The 23,918-nt window shown below is 44.2% G+C and overlaps 1 protein-coding gene across 1 annotated transcript in view; it reads left to right on the plus strand.

Moving 5' to 3' along the window:
* The window catches only part of LOC104998393 (neuron-specific protein family member 2), a 69,129-nt gene that overhangs the window by 29,995 nt on the left and 15,216 nt on the right, over positions 1-23,918 (plus strand). The gene's annotated exons all lie outside the window — the stretch shown is intronic.

A 23,918-nucleotide genomic window follows, 5' to 3' on the forward strand; every position in this document is an offset into this window, starting at 1 on the left:
GTGTATATGATATTAAATTGTGAATCAGTGGGACTTATGATGTAACAACATATCAATATTTGAAGATATTGGTACTTGATATCCTGTTAAGGAAAGTTTGCTCCAAATTTTAAGCTGGAAGTCACTGGAATAACTGTTATGAATCACAACTACATGATATTTTAGATTTCTGGTACATATGTGAAGAATTGTGTACAAATTGAAATGTCTGTGTAGTGATCCTCAAAACAACCAATAAAATCTCAGTTATAAAAGAAAAAAAAAAAAAAGAAAGAAACGGACAACCAGCAAGGACCTATTATTGTAGATCCTTGTCAGTTACCTTATTTTAAATACAGCAGTGTGTACGTGTCAATCCCTCACCTCTAGTCTAACCCTAGCCCCACTCCTTCCCTACTGGTAACCATTAAGTTCCTCCTCTGAGTCTGTGAGTCTGCTTTGTAAATAAGTTATTTCTGTTGTGTGTGTGTGTGTGTGTTTTTAAGATTCCATATATAAGTGATATCATATGTTTGTCTTTCTGTGTCTGACTTCACTTAGTATGATAATCTTTAGGCCCATCCATGTGAAACTGATATTTAGAATTCCTCCAACACTTTAAAAACAATTGCATTTCTCTGAGGCTAAGAAAAAAGATATCTGATCTCTAAAAAATATTCTAACCTGAGTAAGGAAACCTGGTTTCTAGTCTTAGTCTCTGAGCTTCAGTTTGCTCATCTGTGGAATGAGGGAGTTGAGTGGGAGGGTCCCCAAGGGCGCTTCTGTCTGAGATGTTCTAAGACAGCGCTTTCCATCAGGGGTGACTTTGTTCCCCAGGAGACATTTTTGGTCGTCACCAGTCTGTATGTGTGTTTGAATGTATCTGTGCTACTGGTCTCCAATCCAGTGGGTTAAGTAAGGCCAGAGATGCTGTTAAATATCCTATGACGAACAGGACAGCTCCCCACAATGAAGCATTACCCTACCTAAAATATCAATAGTGCTGAGGCTGAGGAAAACTTGGCCCAGGATTTATCACTATATTTATTGGTCTGAAAATGGGAATTACGCCCCTGTCACCCTACCATGACATATTAGATTTGTTGAATATTCAGTTTCTTATCCTAGCTGTCTCCTGGAGATTTGAAACCCTAGAAAAATTAGTAAAGGTAAAAACAAGACCTCTCAAGGTCCTAAGGGACTTGATAAAATACGAGATAGTCACAGAAAGTGGGCAAAATGAATTCTTTTGAATTTTCTTTTCCCTTGGTACTGCATAACTCTTAATGGATCAAAGGTGATTGTTCACGGGCAAAGTAAAATGTACACGATGCAATTTTAAATCCATAAATACCTTTATTATCTTTATAGGTAGGACAAAAATAAGTCATGTATATATTTCAACTGCATCCCTCATTTTCCAGCTTGTCTTTGATTTTGACATTCCAAGCTCTAGCCAGTGTTTGTCTCTTCTGAGAGTCATTTTGTGACTACCTTTCCCTGCTGCTTAAAGCTCTTCTGGGGCTTCCCCTGGCCCTCAGGGTGAAATCTAAACTCCTAAGTCTACTGTCCCTGGTCCTCAGAACCTCTTTCTCATCTCTTCAGCCTCCTCTCCTTTCTCACTGCACACCCCTCACACCAACCTAAATTACTCATGGAATGCTGGACGCAGTCTGTCCTATCCTGCGTCCACTCCTCCAAACAGCTGTTTCTTCTGCCCTGAATGCTTTTTTCTCTGCTGTGGCCTAGCATGCACCTTTTCATCGCGCAGGCTGGCTCACGCATCCCCTTCCGGGTGAAGGCTGTTCTCACAGCCCCTCCTCGCGCCCCCACTGTCAGCTGTGGTCCTGCCCCTTTCTTCCCCGGGACCTCACTCACTGGGGAGTTTGTCAGCTCAACCTCCTCCTTGCAGTGGTTTTCTTGCATGTGTTTTCTCCGGCCCTATGAAAGCCTGGGCTCTTGAGGACAGGCACCACCCTTGGTTCACTTCTGAATCCTCTCCTCTGACTATCGACCCTGGGACCTTAGGGGTCAGTAACTTTTAAAATATGCGTAAGAATTGGATGAAGGTACTCAACAGTACAACCTTCCATTTATAAAAAGATAAATACTAGGGGTGTAATGTACAACATGATAAATATAATTAATGTTGCGGTATGTTACATATGAAAGTTGGTAAGAGAGTAAATCCTAAGAGTATTCATCGCAAGGAGAAACTTTTATTTTGTATTCATATGGGATGATGGGTGTTCACTAAATTTATTGTAGCAGTCATTTCATAAGGTATGTAAGTCAAATGATTATGCTGTACACCTGAAATGTATTCAACGCTATATGTCAATTATATCTCAATAAAACTGAGAGAAATAAATAAAGCAAAAGTTTTGGAGATTTTGTGTAGGAAATGCCCATTGAAGAGCACTTAGATTGCTGGGTAGAGAAAACTTTACACAGATAAGAAGGTGACGATAACTAAAATCTGCTTTAAACTATAAAAAAGTAATACATATAGTACATGCACAAAATTCCAACATTATAGAAAGACAAAAACTGAAAAAATGTCTCCCCTTCTCTCCACAATCCTTTTCATCCAAACTATCCATTGTCAATGTCTGTGCTATCCAGATTGGAAGCTTCTAGCCACGTGTGGCTATATATATTTAAATTAATCAAAATAAACTAGAATTCAAAATTGAATTTCTGAGTCACGCAAGCCACATTTCAAGTGCTCGATAATCACGTGAGCCTAGCAGCTACCATTCTGGACAGATTTACAGGGCATCATCATGTTGCAGAAAGCTCTGTTGACTAGCCCAGGAACATCGCCTTATGTTTCTATCCAGAGGCATTTTTTACACATCAGCATATACATATATATGCATATGCACATTTGATATTCTTTTTCTCAAATTAGACCATTTTATGTACATTCTTCTGTACCTTGCTTTTTTTTTCTCTCTTAATAATGTATCTCAGATATCTTTCCACATCAGCACATTGGGCTCCTTTTTTATTCTTGTTAATGACTGTAGACTGAGGATTTTTGCAGTCTTTCTCCATCAGTCCCCTATTGTTTCAGCTTTCAGTCTTTTGCTGCGTAGAGCTCTGCTTCAGTACGTTTCCTAGTATATGTGTTTTTACACACACACACACACACCCCCTTCATATATTTCTACAAGTATATTTGTAAGGTATGAGAATCTGTATTGTCCAAGTTTCCAGAGTTAATGAGAGTCTTCAATTTTAATAAATTTTGCCAAATTACCTTCCAAAAAGTTCCCAAGAATCTATACATCCTCCTTTGTGCCTACAAATGTGTTTTCCCCCATATTGCCAGCATCTGTTTTAATTAAGTTTAACAGTTTCACTGGAAGATTGGATATATTTCCTTGGGATAAACAGTAATGGAAAAGAATATGAAAAGAATGTCTATATGTGTATAATGGAGTCACTGCTGTACAACAGAGATTGGCACAACATTGTAAATCGACTGTACTTTGAAAATTAAAAAATTAAATTAAATTTTAAAGAAAGTTTCATCAGTCTGATGGGTAGAAAAAGGCTCTTCACCTTTGCTTCGGTCTGTATGTCTTTCATTGCTGGTGAGGGCATGCCTCTTCCCGCATACCAATTGACTGTTTAACGCATCCTTCCTGGAACACACCCTGCTTGGTCAGACCACTTGCTCTTCCTTCCTAGTGATTTGCATGGCCTCTTCCAGAAGCTGAGAACTTAGTCATTCTCACTTATTTAGTATTTTCTCAGTTGTCCTTTGCCTTTTTGTTTTGTTTATGGTACAACTTCTTTCTTCAGCCTGCAGTATTTCTTACTTTTGCTTTAATTCAAATTAATCACAGACTCTCGATTATGGGTACATTTGACACTATAAAAATGAAAGCCTTCTCTCACCGTAAACTCATGTTTTCTTCTGCCACTTTTGTGATTTTGTGTTAATGTTTGGATTCATCTGGAATTTGTAAACAGTAGACTGGGAGTCCAGTTTTACTTCTTTTTGAACGGCAGTTTGACGGTTGATCTATGATTACTCCTTCGTCCTTCCTCTGACTTGACATGCCACATTTTTTAGATATTTCCTATGCATTTGAGTTTACTTCTCTGCACTTTTCTTCCATGTATCTGACAATTATTTGCTATCAATAACCGAGACAATGCCAAACTGTTTCAATTAATAGTTTATAATATTTCTTAAAAATCTGTGTATTAAAAATCTGTATTCTTCTACTTTTCAAGAACTCTCAATCTATTCTTGCACACTTACTTTTCCAGATACATATTAATGTATCTTTAGGTCCAAAAACTCTTGTTAACTTTCAAATTTGGGTTGCATGAATTCAAAGATTAACTTGAAGAGGACTACATCTTTATTTAGTCTATTTATTTTTAAAAAATTTGTATTGGACTATAGTTGATTTACAATGTTGTGTTGCTTTCTGTGGTACAACAAAGTAGATGAGTTATACATAAACATATACCCACTCTTTTAAGATTCTGCTTCCATATAGGTCATTACAGAGTATGGAGTAGAGCTCCCCATGCTATATGCTGCTGCTGCTGCTAAGTCGCTTCAGCTGTGTCCGACTCTGTGCGACCCCATAGATGGCAGCCCATCAGGCTCCCCCTTCCCTGGGATTCTCCAGGCAAGAACACTGGAGTGGGTTGCCATTTCCTTCTCCAGTGCATGAAAGTGAAAAGTGAAGGTGAAGTCGCTCAGTCGTGTCTGACTCTAGCAACCCCATGGACTGCAGCCTACTGGGCTCCTCCGTCCATGGGATTTTCTAGGCAAAAGTACCCCCATGCTATATAGTAGGTCCTTATTAGTTATCTACATATAGTAGTACATATATGTCAATCCCAAATTCCCAGTTTATCTCTCCCCTCACTTTCACCCCTGGTAACCATGATTATTTTCTACATCTATAATTCTAATTCTGTTTTGTACAATTTTTTAGACTCTATGCATAAGAGATATCAAATAAGATTTAATTTTGCATTTGTTAAAATCTCCTTTTGAGGTTCTCAGTTAAACTTTAAAATCATCTTTACAGTTCTTATTAAATTTATTCCAAAGTATTTTACCTAATTTTTGTTGGTATCCTAAAAGGCCCTTTTCTGCCATTATATTTGCTAACTTAATTTTTATTAAGTTATTACTTATACTTAATAAAGATACTTTGAATTTTGTACTTTTATTTGCCACCACACAGTTACCAATTTCTCTTATTATTTCTAATAGTTTATCTAAAAATTCAATTCTTTGTCTTTTCTACATATATAATTGTATCTTCTGTCCATAATACTAATATTGCTTCCCTTTTGGTATATTTAGTTTTCTTATGTTATTTCCTCCTTGAAATTATTAGGCTCCTAATGTCATTTTTGCACGGGTCAGTACTTTAGATCTACTGTTTCTAGCATCTCACCATGTAAATTTTGATGATTTTTTTCCCCCTCAAAAGCTCTTTCTGCATTTATGGAGATGATCATATGGTTCATTTTCTTCAACCTGGTAAATTATACTGATAGACTTTTAAATATTAATTCACTCTTACATTTCCTATTTGGTCGTTGTGTATCACTGCATTCTGTTTGCTAATATCTTATTTAACACTGTCACTTTAATCATAATGAAAAGTTTTGTTGAGCTTCTTTTCGTGTATGTGCCATTTTTGTCAGGTAAGGTTATTAGAGTTATACTGTTTTTGTAAAGAGAATGTACATGCCTTTTCCTTTCTCCACACTCTAGAATATTGGAAAGGCCGAGAAATAATGATTCGTTGAGCCCTTTATAAAACAAAGTTAACCCATAAAGTCATTTGGCTTAGTGTTATTGGGAGGGCGTGGGTCATTTTCAGTAAACAAGTGGAGAGTTATTAATAATAAACAAATTCCATTTGTACCCAGATATCTCTCTGAAGCTTTAAAAGGTGACGTACGAAGTGCACTCATTGACATTCTCCTAACTGTAGCTCCCTTTAGTAATTTTTCTTGTAGTGGCCCCATTCAGTCAATATGTATTTAGACAGTAGCCACCATGTCTCCAGCCTTGAAGAAGGTGTATAGGTGATTCATGGATGTACTAGGCATGGCCCCCAACCTAATGTTCCTGCGATGCTGGCACACAGCTGAAACCTCCATTTGTATGAATTTGATTTGAAAGCAACATCATTTATCATTGAATATTAATAGAGCTCGGGGCTCTGTGTTTATAGATCACCTTTTAGGCACACATTAGTCATCTTTGGATCGAGACTACAACTTCTCATTCCAAGCTGCACACAGAGATGCAACAAATTGTCTTTCCTTTCTGTATTTGAGGGAATTCCCTGGTAGCTTGGAGAAGGCAATGGCAACCCACTCCAGTACTCTTGCCTAGAGAATCCCATGGACAGAGGAGCCTGGTGGGCTGCCATCTATGGGGTCTCACAGAGTCAGACACGACTGAAGCGACTTAGCAGCAGCAGCAGGCTGATACCTCAGACAGTAAAGAATCTGCCTACAATGCAGGAGACCTAGGTTCTATTCCTGGAGAAGGAAATGGCAACCCACTCCAGTATTCTTGCCTGGGAAATCCCATGGACAGAGGAGCCTGGCAGGCTACAGTTCATGGGGTTGCAGAGAGTCAGACACGACTGACCGACTAACACACATTTTCTGTGTTTGAGCCTGCCCCATTTCTGATACTGGTCTCCAGGGTAGAGCCACACTGGTCAGCAGTGGGTGGAGCCTGTTAGACCTACCTTATCACAGGCTTTCCCCCTATGAACCACTTCTGTTTACCTTCCTGAACTTTGGGCTTTTTAATCTGTAAGACAGAGGTACTAATCTTGTTCTGTGATACTTAAATGTGACAAGATCTGTAAAGCATGGAAATACATTTGGCACCCAGTCAGTTTATCTCTCCCTCTTTATTTTTGGTTTTTCCCAAAGTAACTCAGTACTGGGCTGTGAAGAAGACACTCATGGAATACTTGTTTAGGTCTGGACTATTTTTAGAGCCTTTGCCTGGTTCTCCTACCTCCCAGTTTCATCTCCTCCAATTAAATCTCCACCCATATCCAATTTCATTTTAAAACAATGAAGCCATATCAGTGAATACCAGATATCAAATAGCTGTTAGCTTGCCAATGCTCACAATAAACCCTTTAGTCTGACAGCCATGCTCCTTCTTGAGCTTGCCTCTGTTTACCTTCTAAGCTTCATCTTTCATGTACCACCCACACCTCCATATCTTTGCACAGACTGTCCTCTCTGCCTGAATTACCCTTTCTCCATCTCCTCCCAGGCTGGCTTAGGAACCCCTTTTCCAGTGCTTTCTCCGTCACAGTGCTTTCTCCGTCACAGTGCTTTGTCCGTCACAGTGCTTCTTGCCTTGCCTTCTGAAGTCTCCCGTGAGCACAGAGGCCACACGCATGTCATCCTGCATCCCATGTGTCTGGTCCTGGCCCTGCTCTGGACCAGGTGTACCACCAGGATCTGTTGTCAGGTACATGATTAGTCTTTGGGTTACATAGTAAAATATGGATGAGATTTTCCCCATTTCAGTTCTCTGAGGAGCCCTGGGGACACAGTTCTTTAAAATATGAAAACGAGGCCAGGAAAAGCAATTGCATTTCTTGGCTGCAGGAGACTATGGAAAGCTTGACTTTCCTGAGCATCCCAGGGCACAGCGCTATAATGGGGAGTAAGAGGCACCTTCCATTTTAACGTGGATTTAAGCAGGGCCCAGACTGGAACTCACTGAACCATTTACCTGCCTACTGCTCGTGAAATTTAGGAGCAGGGATGCTTGAAAAGCCTTGCACAGCTCCTTTCTTCTCTTTAGGCAATAATGAACTGGCTGGGCAGTCTTGCCAATGATTTTACAGTTAAACACCCACGCTCAAAGAGGCCTCCTTCAATAAGTGGAAGGAGAGAGAAGGCCAGAAATATGACAGGCTGAGTAATTGATGGAACAGATTTTGGGTTCCAGGCACTGGGCTTGCTGCATTTATCATCTCCTTTGACCTTTGTAACTGCTCTGTGATGGGGACATTATTGTAATCACTCTCTTTGAACAGGAAAAAAAAAAAAAAAAAACCAAGAAGCCAGAGGATGAAAAAGAAGTGACTTGTGACTTACCCATGGCCATACATATTCAGTTCAGTTCAGTTCAGTCGCTCAGTCGTGTCCGACTCTTTGTGATCCCATGGACTGCAGCATGCCAGGCCTCCCTGTCCATCACCAACTCCTAGAGTCCACCCAAACCCATGTGCATCAAGTCGGTGATGCCATCCAACCATCTCATCCTCTGTCGTCCCCTTTTCCTCCCACCCTCAATCTTTCCCAGCATCAGGGTCTTTTCAAATGAGTCAGCTCTTCGCATCAGGTGGCCAAAGTATTGGAGTTTCAGCTTCATCAGTCCTTCCAAAGAACACCCAGAACTGATCTCCTTTAGGATGGACTGGTTGGATCTCCTTGCAGTCCAAGGGACTCTCAAGAGTCTTCTCCAACACCACATATTAGATAGGAGCAATTTGTGCATATTCTGAGCAATCAGTTTGTTTCTATCTTCTGGACTCCTGAATGTTACAGTGAATCCAGTTCCTGTCTTTGGCTAGGCTTCTGAAATACCCTTCACCAATGTATTGCCCCCTGCAGCAAGTACAGGCACTATTGCGACACCTGCTTCTGATGAACACTCATCTTTTTCCATTTTGTTGTTGTTGTTCAGTCACTAAGTCACGTCTGACTCTTTGTGACCCCATGGATTGCAGCACACCAGGCTTCCCTGTCCTTCACCATCTCCCAGAGCTGGCTTAAACTCAGGTCCATTGAGTCAGTAATGGTATCCAGCCGTCTCATCCTCTGCCGCCCTCTTCTCCTCTTGCCCTCAATCTTTCTCAGCATCAGGGTCTGTTCCTGATGTTCCATTTACTGTGTTCCTGTTTTCCTTATCCGTAAAATTTCCTTATCTGTAAAATGGGGACAATAATAATAATACCTATCATGAAAGATTGCTGTAAAGACATAATGAGGAAATCATATAAAATGTTTAGGGCAGAACCTAGCATATTGGGAGCACTTAGCAAATGTTAGTAATTACTAATCATGTAGCCTGTAAGCTGCCTTAAATTATTTCTGGAAAAAGGAGTGTAATGAAAATAAGATGAATGAAACTAGTTAAGGGCGTTTATTTACTAAGCACTGATTTATCTTGCACCCACTGCAGTCAAATGCAGGGGCTACCAAGATGAATCCTCAAGGGCTGGAGCCCCCAAGGAGCAAACAGCTCAGTCAAAATTCAAGTCCCACACAAGCTTTCTCAGCCGGCTGGCAGTTTCCCACCACGGAGCCTGTAGCTCAGAGCATCCTGCCCTCTCGGTATATCCTGTCTTGCTTTATTTCTGTACCCAGGAAGCAGCCCCGACCTGAACCTCACCTCCCAGCCCCATGCTTTCCAGCAACCCTGCAAAGAGCAGCTTCACATATGTGAAGCACACTGACCCTTTGCTCTGGGTCACCAAGCCCAGCTTACCCCTCCAGGGGTGCTGGGAAGACGTGGCCTGAGGTCACAGTTGAATACGCTCACCATCCGGGGACCCAGATTGCAGCGACTGTAGGGAACTCGTTGAGGGAAGGCGATTTCCTTAGTTTCCAAGCCTTTGCCTCCGTAATGCTCTGTGGACAGCTTTGCATTGTTGCAGTCTGGTTGAGCGTGTGGCTCTACGGGTGATTTACTCATCTGTGTAGAGTCAGAATGGTTTATAAGAGACGTGAACGTCCATCATGTGGAGCCAGGGAGAAGGGACGAAAGGCAAGGGCCTGAAACATGGTTTCCCAGTGAAACCATGGGAAGGTTAATTGAAGCTGTGACTCAACAGATGATTTTGATGAAATTAAGAGGTCCAGGCATCCTGCTATTTTAGTGACAGGATGTCAAGCAGGTGGCTTTATGGGCAACTGCATATGGAATGTACTTCAGTAATGAATGATATCCAGTGATGATATCCAGTGATGATATCCAGCTTTGCTGGGAGCTTTATACCCAGTGTCCTTGGGAGCCCTACCAATGTGCCCGGTAGTGAGCATTATGATGAATCCCATTTTTGCAGATAAGGAGACTGAGGCTCAGAGAGGTGGCATCACCTGCCTGAGGTCACACAGCCAGTAAGTGGTGGAGCAGAGATTGGATCCAGGTCAGTGTGGTGCTAGGGACTGGCTCGCTCTCACACCACCTGAAATTGCTTCCCTGTTAGATGTCTGTATCCCAGTCTCTGCAGAGCCACAAGCGGACTGTCACCCCCTTGGACCCTGGACCCTTGGGTGCCTTTCATTTTCTTAACAATAAATAAAAATCATAATCACAGCAGCAGTAAACAAACGTCATGACCTATCTGCTCAGAGCCCATTTGCCTGCACGTTGGGACAGATTTGTAGCTACAGTCCCTCCCCGTGGAAATAGCAAAGCTTGTGTGACATCTTAATTTACTGAGTTTCACTACGTGCAAAATAACCCTGGTAAGATTTGTGAGGCCTTCTGTCCTGGACTGTTATTCACAAAATGCTGGTGGTTGACCACGTGGCAGTGGAAGCTCCAGGCCTCGCCTTGCCTAAAGCCCAGGTGTTTTGAGTAAATGTTAGAATGAAGAGGTTCACCTTGGGCTGGCTGTGTGGCCCTGGGAAGTGCCCTCAGGAAGACAGCAATAATAACACCTTCAAAGAGTTGTGTTCAGTTCAGTTCAGTCACTTAGTAGTGTTTGACTCTTTGTAACCCCATGGACTGCAACACTCCAGGCTTCCCTGTCCATCACCAACTCCCAGAGTGTACTCAAACTCATGTCCGTCAAGTCAGTGATGCCATCCAACCACCTCATCCTCTGTCATCCCCTTCTACTCCTGCCTTCAGTCTTTCCCAGCATCAGGGTCTTTTCAAATGAGTCAGTTTTTCACATCAGGTGGCCAGAGTATTGGAGTTTCAGCTTCAGCATCAGTCCTTCCAATGAATATTCAGGACTGATTTCCTTTAGGATGGACTGGTTGGATCTCTTTGCAGTCCAAGGGACTCTCAAGAGTCTTCTCCAATAGTTCAAAAGCATCAATTCTTTGGTGCTCAGCTTTCTTTGTGGTCCACTTCTCACATCCATACATGACTACTGGAAAAACCATAGCTTTGACTAGACAGACCTTTATTGGCAAAGTAATGTCTCAGCTTTTTAATATGCTGTCTAGGTTGGTCATAACTTTTCTTCCAGGGAGCAAGCGTCTTTTAATTTCATGGCTACAGTCACCATCTGCAGTGATTTTGGAACCCAAAAAGATAAAGTCTGCCATTGTTTCCCCATCTATTTTCCATGAAGTGATGGGACCAGATGCCTTGATCTTCATTTTTTGAAAGTTGAGTTTTAAGCCAACTTTTTCACTCTCCCCTTTCACTTTTATCAAGAGGCTCCTTAGTTCTTCTTCGCTTTCTGCCATAAGGGTGGTGTCATCTGCATATCTGAGGTTATTGATATTTCTCCTGGCAATCTTGATTCCAGCTTGTGCTTCATCCAGTCCAGCATTTCTTATGATGGACTCTGCATAGAAGTGAAATAAGCAAGGTGACAGTATACAGCCTTGTGTGGAGATTCAGTAAAGCGATGCATGTAGAGCCTGGGGTCTGGCGTCTAGTAGCTGCTCAGTAAACATCAGGTCCTCCTTCTCCATGACCCCCAATCCTTCCGCCATGGTAGATAGTACTTTCAGCTGTTTTCTAGAATGCACTCCAGACCCCTCTAATCCCCACCTGGCCTGACACAGTGTCACAGATATTCTTGGTGCACTGACTTTCCACTTTGCACTGACTTTCCACTCAGCCCCAGACCAGTCACACTCCCCAGCTCATCCCCTTAGACCTGGGCACCTCCCTTTCAGAACAAATTGGGAGCATGTGCTGGTTTCAACCATTGCTGGCTGTTTGACCCTGGACCAACCACTTTTTGGAACCATATTTCCTGTAAAATAGGTTTTAAAAGACTGACTTTACAGAGTCATTGAAAGGTTTAGAATAAATAATGAAAGAAAGCATAGTGTATCAGCTGCCCCTAGTTTGAAGATCGGGACATTTTGCTTATGGACAAAATCTTCGTATTTCCTGGAAAACGCAGAACACCAATCATATGAGGGCCTCATTCCCATCCTTGACAATTGTCAGGGACTGGGCAGCTGCCCCATGTGGATGTGGCACGTTCCCTCCTCTTCCCTCCACTCCCCACACCTGGCCCTCTTCCCTCAGTTACCTGGCTTGCACAGAGTAGGTGACCAGGAAACATCGACTCCTCCCTTTGTTAGGTTGTTTCAATCTAGGTACACTGGTTAAGGGGCTTCCGAGGTGGTGCTAGTGGTAAAGAAGATGCAGAAGACAAAAGAGACATGGGTTCGATCTCTGGATTGGGAAGATTCCCTGGAGGCGGGCATGGCAACCTACTCCACTATTCTTGCCTGGAGAATCCCTTGGACAGAGGAGCCTGGCGGGCTACAGTCCACAGGGTCACAAAGAGTTGGACACAACTGAAGTGACTGAGCATGCACACGTGCATACTGGTTAAGATCTATATTCTACATTTGCCTTTGTTAATCAACTGATAAAGACACAACCTTGTGAAGTAAGCCCTCAGTTTCTCCAACCTGTAAGAAGTTTACTCTCAAAGATATCCTCTGATCCAAGTTGAACAAGGGTCTGCACTTTCAAAATGAAAAAATGCTTCAGGAGGTCAGAGATTTATCTCCTACGTAAACTGGGCCCCAGGCCCCCATTTCTTCTTTCTAATGATTGTGCCAATAGCAAATTAAATTGGAAAATGAGTTATTGCTTTGGAGTGTTCCAATTTAAATTGTGCTTTCTCTCTTTCAAGGGTTCTGCTGATATTAATGAATTTCTGGCTTTGGCCAGGTTCATGCTTCTGTACTGCCCCTGCCTCCATGGGGAGTTGTCCTCTCTGGGTTCTGAAAGAGGCCCTTGAATTATTGCTCGTATAAAGTTTGAGGCCACAGATGTTTCATTTTCCCTTTCCTTTCAGAAGGCAATTTACTCAACGGGATTCACTGGGGCCCTAGATAATAGGCTTCTTTAATGGATATTGGAGGGCTTTCATGGGGAACTGACTAACCAGTATGATACATAATCTTTTTGGTTTGGGATAGAGAGAAACTTGTATTCCAAACAGCTAATCTGGTAGCATCCATTCCAGGGGAAGTGGAGGGAGTGAGTAGCACACACAGCCTTGGGGCTGATACCTGAGTTCAAAATCTACTTCATTCACTATTTGAATTTACTTAGGCAAGTGACTTCACTTCCTTGGGTCTTTGGTTCTTCATTTATAAAACAGGAAAAAATTAAAAGACCTATCTTCTAGGTTTTAAAAATTATTAATAAGAAATAAATTATACATATATATATACACATATATACCATGTTCATTAATCCTTAATGTTTATCTTATGCTTTTCCAATGAAACCATCTTGCTCATGGGAGCACAGTTCATAAGCAAAACCAACTCCTTCTCTAGGAACTGACCCCGACTGAGGACTTAAACAGAATACGAGCAGTAAACAGAACAGATGTTCACCCTCCGGACCGATCTTGCCATTTTAGGGCTGGCATTCCTACCTGAGAGAGAACATTTCAATAGAAAGCATTCTGATACATTCACTTAGAAGCCACTTACTGAACACTGCTTCAGACCAAAGCCATGCAGGTGATCTGTATGACCTCATGTTGTCTTTTTTTTTTTTTTTTATTTTTTTATTTTTAAACTTTACATAATTGTATTAGTTTTGCCAAATATCAAAATGAATCCGCCACAGGTATACATGTGTTCCCCATCCTGAACCCTCGCCTCTGGGAACTAGGGATCATTGTAACTTCCATTTCATAGATGAAGAAACTGAGCCTTAGAGATGTCACAGAACTTGTCTGAAGTCACCTGGGTAGTAGCAGGAAGAGCTGCCAGTGGAGAACGTATGTGTTCTCAGAGTCTGCACTGGCTCTGGCCAGCAGTGATGGCTGTCTTCAGTCTTGTCCCAATATTTCACAACCTCCCCCCACCCCACCACCAAAGGAAACAGTTTCTTTTCTTCTGATTAGTTCAAACATCCAACAAAAAACGCTGTAGGTCTTTGCTTTGGTCCTTCTGGTTATTTCCCATTCATTGCTGTGTGCATCAGTCTGATGAGTCCAAAACAGGAGAATGAATTCCTTAGCACTGATTGAGTGGATGTGTCTGTTTGGTATGAAAAAAAAAAATCACTGAAATCGTGGACCAATGGGACAGTCAGAGGGCACATGGTTTTATATCCTGAGATGTGTCCCTTCTTTCTGGATCCTCAGGACACATCTCTGGGCACTGACTCTGTGACAGGTGTTGTCTGCAGTGTCTTCACTGAGTGATCTCATATCATCTTTACACTGATGCTCCAAGGTAGTTATTAGGATCCCAGTTTCCAGATGAGAAAGCTGAAACCCAGGAAATATAAAAAGGGAACCAGGAGGTGGTGGGATTAGAATACAAACCCGGGCGCTTCTGGCTTCCAAGTCAGGGCTCTGGCCACCACCCCATTTTTCTCTCTTTACTGAGACAGAACAGGATGATGGAAAATTTTCCATCTAAGGCCACACTGAAACATACTTCGCTGACCTGGGAACGTTTGTACTTGGAGGGTAGATTCAGCTTCTAGGAGCGACTAAAATGTGAGAATGGTGAACCCTTGACCAAGTCAGCTGGCTGAAGGGGTCAGCCTACACACCCACAGCTGTAGACTGACGAGGGCTGGAAAGAGTTTTCAGTGCCAGTATCCTTCCACTATTTCCTTCTGAGGCTACTGCCAAGGAGATCTGAACATAAGGATGGACCCCAAACGGCAGATGAAGAACTACCCTATTCACCTGCCAGGCATCCGGTAATCCAGGAGGCAGCTTCTCCCATGAGCATGGCTGGACCTGAGGCTCTGGATGGGAGGCCCAGGCGGTTTTCTAGCTTCTCAGCCTGTTTTTCCCACCCTCACCCCAGGGAGGGATCTCATGCTGATGGATACTCACCATCCCTGGAGGGAAAACTGAGGCAGAAGGCAGGAGGAGAGTGTTTGTTCCTAATTCTTAGTGAATCGGTCTCACCCAGTGATAACCTTGGTCAAGATGCTGCAAGTATGGGGAAGGATGGATGGAAAAGAGATGGCACAGGCTCCTTCCACATAGGAAGAGTGGGAACTTTCCCTCCATCCGGACCCATGTGGCAAGGAGGCATGGGGTCTGGGTGCTGGGGGCAGGAAGGGAAAGGTTTACAGCTGGAACCTGGCGCTGCTTTTAAGGCAGAGTGTCTGTAGTAAAGTGTAACCTTTGCTGCCAGGCTCTGAAAAATAAGATCCAGTGGAAACCAAAAAGGGGGACAGCAAGGGAGCTGTATCAGAGGTTACTGAGGAGGATGGTTCACTGGAAGAACTCACAGGACTCGGGGTGTAGCTGTAGTACAGCTATGATTTATTGCAGTGAAAGGATACAAACCACAGGCAGCAAAGGGAAAAGGTGCAGGGATCGCGCCAGAGGAAAGCAGGCGGGAGCTGGCAGAGGCCTCTCCTCCGGGAGTCACACGGGACATGCTCACGCGCCCCAGCAAGGGGTTGTGAGCATACTCATGGAGAGTGGTAGACCAGGGAACTAGCTAGATATCAGTGCCCAGGGCTTCTGCTGGGAGCTGGGTCACATCAGCAGACTTGCATGTACCTAATTCTGGACTCCAAAAAGAATGCAGGTGTTCAGCGTAAACCATGTTGTTTGAATAGTATAGGCACAGCGAGTCCTTCTTACTAGCTCTGGGACTCATGGGAAATGTTAGTTGCTCAGTCTGTCCGACTCTTTGCGACCCCATGGACTGTAGCCCGCCAGGCTCCTCTGTCCCTGGGATTCTCCAGGCAAGAATACTGGAGTGGGTTGCCATTCTCTTCTCCAGGGGATCCTCCTGACCCAGGGATCAAAATTGGGTGTCCTGCATGACAGGCAGTTTCTTTACCATCTGAGCCACCAGGCAAGCATCATGGGAACCCTCCTGTTACCAAATTCCTAGATGCCAGCTAGTAAGTGGACCTTGCCAAGGGAAGCAGTCTCAGGCCTGATATGTTAACTGTGTTCTGTGAAAACTCCTCCAAGACTCCTCCTAGGTAAGGAGTGTGTGCCTGTGTGTGTGTGTGTGTGTGTGTGTGCGTGTGTGTATGCATGTATATATGTAGGGTGGGAGGAGTGAGGAGGTGGAAGATTGGGTAGAGATTCCTTCCTTCTCGTGGACAAAAATAGCGAATTGAATAGAGACAGAAATGCTGCCTCCCCCAAACGTGGCCACCTTCTGTGCAGAGGCGATCCCTCTGCGTGTGCTGTTGTGTTACTGGCAGGCATCGGCGCTCAGCCTTGCAGGAATTACAGGAAGACGTGGAACAGCTTATCTGGCTCAGAACCCCCCGCTGGCATCCAAGCGGCGCCACACATGGGAACTTGGAGAAGATGATTTCTAATTTTCCAAACCAATTTTGCTGACCTGATTTTTTTTTTTTTTTATCAGTTCTTCTGCCAAGAAAGAGGATTGAGGAAAGAAAGTAGCTTAACAGAACAGGCTATTTGGGCTGCAGGGCTGGCATCTCCATGGAGATGAAGATGCAGGCTGCGTCTGGACAAGGCTCGGCTGGAGGCAGTGAGGCAGTGGCGCACCTCTGATTGGGGCCAAGACGTGTGTGGCTGGTACCCTGGAGGAGGGACCACCTGCCCCGTGCTGGGCCTAGCTCTGGGCTGGCTGAAGCAAAGGGATATGAGATCTCTGAAGCTCATTTGTGTACTCGTGGTGCTGAGCCCCGGCTGAGAGCTGGGCTGGAGGTTGGTGAGGTACAGTCCTTGCCCCCCAGAGGCTCATGGTGTGGTGGAGCAGGCTGATGGGTTTAGAAGTCTTGATGACACAGAGCAGCACGTGACAGTGGCCAGGGTGGAGTTTGGGGGAACCCAGAGAGACCACCCTCCTGAGGGAGAGGTCTGGTGCAGCTTCCTGGTGTGTCGGGGAGACACCCTCCAGGGGAAGACAGTGGAAAGGCGTCCAGCAGCAGAGAGTCTGGGATTTAAGGGACCAGGCCTATACTGTGTGCGTCTGCGTGTGTCTGTGCGGCTGTGTTTCTCTGTCTCTGGGTGTTCGTGTGTGTGTGTGTGTGTGCATGTGTTTGTGTGTGCCTCTGCCTGTGTGAATCTGGGTATATTTGTAGTGTCTGTGTTACTGTGTATATCTGTATATTTGTATGCATGAGTCTGTGTGTGTGTGTATATTTATGTCTGTGTGTCTATGGGTCTCTGTGTCTACATGTGTCTCTGTGTGTCTGTATTTGCCTGTGTGTGTATCTGTGTATCTGTGCATTTCTGTGTGCGTGAGAGAGGGCTCCTAGGGTCACAGTGGTTGGTGGTGTAGGATAGGTAAGCAGGACCAGAGGATTAAATGCAGTGCCAAGGGATGAAAACGTGTTTTAGATCCACAGAGACCTGGCTTCTGGGTCTTGCTCTACGACTGATGGCCTGGAAAATCCTGACAACTATACAGCCTTTGCAGTCCTCAGTTTCCATCTGAGAAGCAAGAATGTGGGCAGTACCCACTTAATGGGACACTGGGAGGGACCGACTGAGACCCTCTTTGTGCTAAATATCTGACTCTCAAGGACGTACGGTCCTTGTCACCTTCTCTTCAGAAGCCAGGCGAAGCATGTTGGCCCTTGTCTGGATCTAACTGTAGGCTCCAGGTCACTCGCATCCAAACCTCCTGACTTAGGTCGGAATGCTGATTCGTGAGTGTTGCACAGACCAGAGGAACCCAGATCTGTGAGTGCAGGGCCCAGGACTAACACGCTCTACTTTCAGGGCCCCAGACGCTGAAAGACAGAGCACTGCTCCGCTCTTGAGGGGCTGCTGGTCAGTCTGGGAGGACAGGCCACAGGTGATGGTAATGCAGCGTAACACCCAGCGGTCCTTGTGCTGAGGAAGTAACTGAATTAAACTTAACTCTAGTAACGCGCAACTGTAACAACAGCATTGGTGGCAATAAGAAGCATGAGTTTATCTTCTTTGCCTTTACATGAGTGACTCGCCGTTTGCATCACTCATCTTTGTTGCACCTCATGACAGTTTTGTGCAGATTAGTGTAATGATTTGGAGTAATTTTGTAGATGATGAAGTTGAGACCTGTCTTGTTCTGGGATGGCCTGGACTGGGCTTGTGATGAAGTTCTACGTGATCAGAAAAAGTTGGATCGACCACAAATGGGTAAAATGAGAAGGAGCAGGGGGATCAGGACTTTCTATATGGATAGAAACATATAGCAAGCATGTAAAAACGGACTTGAGATGGTGGCAACGTCATAACAGGTGTTTCTCCTCTTGATTTCCCATTTTGTTCTTATAACACAATACATTTTTAGTAAAAATAAACTCTAACACAGTTATTGTGATTTATTGGCAGAATACATATGGTTAGGTAGCTGACTTCTGAGTTAGACAGACCTGAGTTCAAATCCTGTCTCCCATCATGTAGGTAAAGTCATTCCATTTACCTCTGATAGATAATCTGTAAAATGGGTACATTATTCATACCTTTCCCACAGATTTGCAGAACACAAAGTGATGTGTGTGCGTTCCCTCTGGATGCTAACTGAGGTCATTACCTTGGGCTAGGCCTATGCTTTAGGGCTTCAGACACGATCAAATTCTATCTCACAACAGCTGGTGGAAAGGACTTTTGAAGATTTGAAAAAGCAATCAACTTGCCCAGGGCCACAGCAAATAAGAGTCAGAGCTGGACTTGAAGACTAGACCCCCCTGGAGAGTCTACTCCATTTGCTGCTTGGTACTAGGGAGAGGGGTAGGAGAGGGTGTCATTTGGGCAGAATTTATGGATTCGGCGATCCTCTTGCACTTTCTACTCAAGCCCTTTAGTCAGGATCTTTGGGGCCGAGCCAGGAGCATGGCGTCGGGCGGCCTAATTCTGTCTCTAGAGGTTCCAGCTGTCACATACGGAAGACAAATATCTGTCGGGCAGCTCTGTTTTTATCTCCCCACAAAGTCTTATTTCTCCGATGTGAGTGATTCTATTGTTTTGAGGTTTACAGGGTTTGCATTCTTCATAAAGAAGGATGGTTTATTGGGTATCGTGGTGCCGAGATGGTGCAGTACATGAATGCTAATGAAGTTTATGTTTCACTGCATAATGAGTGTCCTATATCAGCGCCCTGGCTTAACAGACAGTGTTTTTCTCTTTTCTCTTCCTCACTCCTGGGGTTTCATGTCTGCTGTGACGTTATCTTCCTGGAATAAGTTTACTGTACACATCATCTTGCTTCATTGCACTGTTCCAAGCAAATGCAACTGCAGGGCGGAGAAATATTTATCCAAAGGGCTGTTAAGGTAGCATTTAGGTTTGAGGGCTTCAGAAGCTGATATTCCAGAATTCCAATCAGGCTCTGTTACTGCAATAACCACCTGAGCTCAGACAAGTTACTTTATGCCTTTGTGCCTCAGTGTGCAGAGCTGTAAAATGGATGTAATAATGAGGCATATGGGGCTATCATGAGGATTAAAGGAGATATTATATAAGAAGCTCTTGGCACAGTACCCGGCACCTCACTGAACAGTCAATAAGCGACTGCTATTATCGGTTAAGGCCAGGGACCAGGACAAGACCAGGTAATTTACAGGCATCATCTCATACAATCATCACACCAATCTTGTGGGGTGGAATTTTCGTTTCCATTCAACAGAAGAGGAAGTAGGAGTTCAGAGAGAAGAAGCACCTTGTGGAAGGTCACACAGCTCATCAGAATCTGAAGCAGAATGGGAACCTTCTTGGGATGGGGCCACAGCTACTGCAGAAAACTGCATGGACATTGCCTAGAACGAAAACCCTAGTTCTCCCAGCCATCAGAGAGAAGTTTCTCATCTTCTCAGGGCATAGCAGGCAGACAAGGAGGTTGCTTCATGGGAAAGGCTAATCATTTCCCAGCATCAGACAGACTGCCTCAGATGGCTCAATGCAGTGATTTTATCCGGTTACTCTGTCAGGTGTGGAACAGTTAAATGGGGCCCTAAAATTCACTCAAGGAAGCGCTTTGTGCCAAAAATGAAGAAAGACGTGTGGCATCAGAATGTGGGATGGGAAATCTGATCTGTGCCAAGTCGTGAGCTGGACCACAGAGGCCAACAAGGTACGGTCCGGATAGTCGTGATGCAGTGGCTGAGTGCTATGTGGTGAAGGGAAAGCAAAGTGTGGCGAGAAAACAAGTTAGCAAGGGAAGGCTTCCTAGAGGAGGTGAGGTGTTGTGAGTTGGGTTTTGAAGCATGAATAGGAGTTCTCCAAGGAAAAAAGGGCTGGACATGTATACAAGAGAAATCCGTGTTGAGAAATGGCAGTCTTCCTGAGTGATTGGAGCCCTTGAAGTGCATGCTGAAGAGCATGGCAGATGACATGGCAAGAAAGGGGAGCACGCACATCTGTGGCCCATATGCCAGGCAGTGTGGGAAGGCAGTGGGTTAGTTTCCTGGGGCTGCCACAACCAATTGCCACACACTGGATGAATGCAACAGAAATTTATTCTTTTGCATCTCTGGAGATCAGAAGTTCAAAATCAAGGTGTTGGCAGGGCCATGCTCTCTCTGAAGCCTCTAGAGGAGGATCTGTCCTTGCCTTTTCTGGCTTCTGGTGGCTCCAGATGTCCCTTGGCTTGTGGCTGCATCGTTTCAATCTCAGCCTCTCTAGTTCCATGCCCTTCTCTCCTCCTTGTGTTTATCTCCCTGTGTGTCTCACATAAGGGCACTTGTCCTTGGATTTAGGACCCACCTGGACAGCCCTGGATGATTTCATCTCATGATCCTTAGTTTAACTACATCTATACAGACCTCTTTTCCAGGTGCAGCAGCAGCAGCAGCATACAGACCTCTTTTCTAAGTAAGATGATATTTGTAGATTCTGGTGATTAATATGTGGACCTATCTTTTAAGAGGTCATCATTCAACACACTACAGGGCTTCCCATGCACCATCTGATTTAATCCTCAGAACTCTGAGGGGCAGATTCCATTACTATTCTGCTTTACAGAAGTGGACACTTGTTGAAATAGATTAAAGGTAAACTTCAGGAGAGCAGGGACCTCCCTTCCTCAGCACTCTACTCTCAGTGTGTGGGATTCTCTGGCACATTGTAGGTGCTCAGTTAATGTTTAGTGAATAAATGCTTTATGAGGAATATATCATAGGCTAAAAACACTTCATAGAGTCCTAACTGTATTACTTAATTATCTGTGTTACCTTGTGAAAACAACATAACCTCTCTGTGCTTTAGTCAAAAGAAATGAAATGGTACTATCTTATGGGGCTGTTGTAAGAACAAATTCATATACAGTGATGAGAAGAGTGCCTGGACATCATCAGTGCTTAGTAAATGGAAATGTGAAGTATTACTGTACTTTGTCTCTAGGGAGGGGAGGCATACACGTGGTGGTTAATTAGAGTGCTCTGGGAGAAGTGTCTCAGGAGCTGTGAGCAGACGGGGAAGTGGCTAAATATCACCTAAAGACTTTGGGGAAGAGGAGGAACTTGACCTAGGTCTAGAATGAACAGGGGCTTGATGCACTCGGGAGGGGAGGCTGACGTTCAGGGCAGAGGGACCAGTAGGCTCAAGAGTTTGGAGGTGGGGAAACACGGGTGCCATCAGGCAATAGAGGGGTTATGGCAGAGGGGCACACTGAGGTTCCACCAGGAAGTGTCTTGTCTGCTGCGTAAGGAGTTCAGACTTGACCCTGTAGTTGTGACAGCTCATTCACTAGGAAAGCTGCATGCCGAGGTTGGTTCATTAGAAAGTCTAGGGTGGTCTGGAAGCCAGGAGGCTGGAGGTCAGGGAAGCATTGAGGAAGCCACTGCATGGATGGTGGTCCCACCCAGGGAAGTTATGATGAAGATGGTGGAGAGAGAAAAACGCACCATGCTGGAGGCAGAAGCTCTGGGAACTGGTGGCCGACTGGGGTGGGGTTCAAGGAAACAAGTGAGTGATGGCGGGATTGGCTGCAGGAAGGCAGGTTCCAGAGGCAGGTGGGCAGAGTGACTTCCCACAATGGGTGAGGCAAAGATACCAGGCTGGTTTTGGCATGGTGAGCTCAAGGTGTCCTTGAGGACATTGGCCAGACTTATCTTTTACTAAATGTGGAACCTTGAGCAAATCACCTTGCCTCTTAGAGCCTCAGTTTCTCCATCAGCAAAATGGGGTTAAAAATTCTATTTGCTTCATATGATGGTGGTGATATTAATATACAGTAAGTTCCCAGTATTCCTCTAATACTTAGGACACCTGATGCGAAGAACTGACTCACTGGAAAAGACCCTAAGGCTGGGGAAGATTGAAGGCTGGAGGAGAAGAGGATGACAGAGGATGAGATGGTTGGATGACATCACTGATTCAGTGGACATGAGTTTGATAAGCTCTAGGAGTTGGTGACGGACAGGGAAGCCTGGTGTGCTGCAGTCCATGAGGTCGCAAAGAGTAAGACACGACTGAGCAACTGAACTTAACTGACTGAATTTCCCAGTAACTCTTAGCACCTATTGTTACTATGAATACCACTACTGCTACTGTTATCATTCTTTGGAGTGTGACCCACTGAGAATGGGCATGACTGAGGTGTCAGCACACCTTTGCCAGAGCACCTGGATGCATGCTCTGTTTAAGTTCTTCCACTCTTCTCTCCTTAAGTGAAAGTAGCTCAGTTGTGTCCGACTTTTTGCGACCCTATGGACTGCACACCAGGCTTCTCTGTCCATGAAATTCTCCAGGCAAGACTAGTAGAGTGGGTTGCCATTCCCTTCTTCTCTTTTCTCCTTAGTTCAGTTGGTTCAGTTGCTCAGTTGTGTCTGACTCTTTGTGACCCCATGGAATGCAGCACGACAGGCCTCCCTGTCCATCACCAACTCCTGGAGTTCACTCAAACTCATGTCCATTGAGATGGTGATGCCATCCAACTATCTCATCTTCTGTTGTCCCCTTTTCCTCCTGCCTTCAGTCTTTCCCAGCATCAGAGTCTTATCAAATGAGTCAGTTCTTCGCATCAGGTGGCTTAAGTATTAGAGTTTCAGCTTCAGCATCAGTTCTTCCAATGAATATTCAGGACTGATTTCCTTTAAGATGGACTGATTGGATCTCCTGCAGTCCAAGGGACTCTCAGGAGTCTTCTTCAACACCACGGTTCAAAAGCATCAATTCTTTGGCACTCAGCTTTCTTTATAGTCCATCTCTCACATCCATACATGACTACTGGAAAAAACCATAGCCTCGACGAGATGGACTTTTGTTGGCAAAGTAATGTCTCTGCTTTTTAATGTGCTTTCTAGGTTAGTCACAACTTTCCTTCCAAGGAGTAAGCGTCTTTTAATTTCATGGCTGCAGTCACCATCTGCAGTGATTTTGGAGCCCAAAAACATAAAGTCTGACAGTGTTTCCATTGTTTCCCCATCTATTTCCCATGAAGTGATGGGACCAGATGTCATGATCTTCGTTTTCTGAATGTTGAGCTTTAAGCCACCTTTTTCACTCTCCTCTTGCACTTTCATCAAGAGGCTTCTTGATAAAAGTTCTTCTTCACTTCCTGCCATAAGTGTGGTGTCATCTGCATATCTGAGGTTATGGATATTTCTCCCAGCAGTCTTGAGTCCAGCTTGTGCTTCATTCAGCCCAGTGTTTCTCATGATGAACTCTGCATATAAGTTAAATAAGCAGGGTGACAATATACAGCCTTGACGTATTCCTTTTCCTATTTGGAACCAGTCTGTTGTTTCATGTCCAGTTCTAACTGTTGCTTCCTGACTTGCATACAAATTTCTCAAGAGGCAGGTCAGGTGGTCTGGTATT

Source organism: Bison bison, unplaced genomic scaffold, assembly GCF_000754665.1.
Source record: "Bison bison bison isolate TAMUID 2011002044 unplaced genomic scaffold, Bison_UMD1.0 scf7180017864329, whole genome shotgun sequence".
NCBI classification, from domain to species: Eukaryota; Metazoa; Chordata; class Mammalia; order Artiodactyla; family Bovidae; genus Bison; species Bison bison.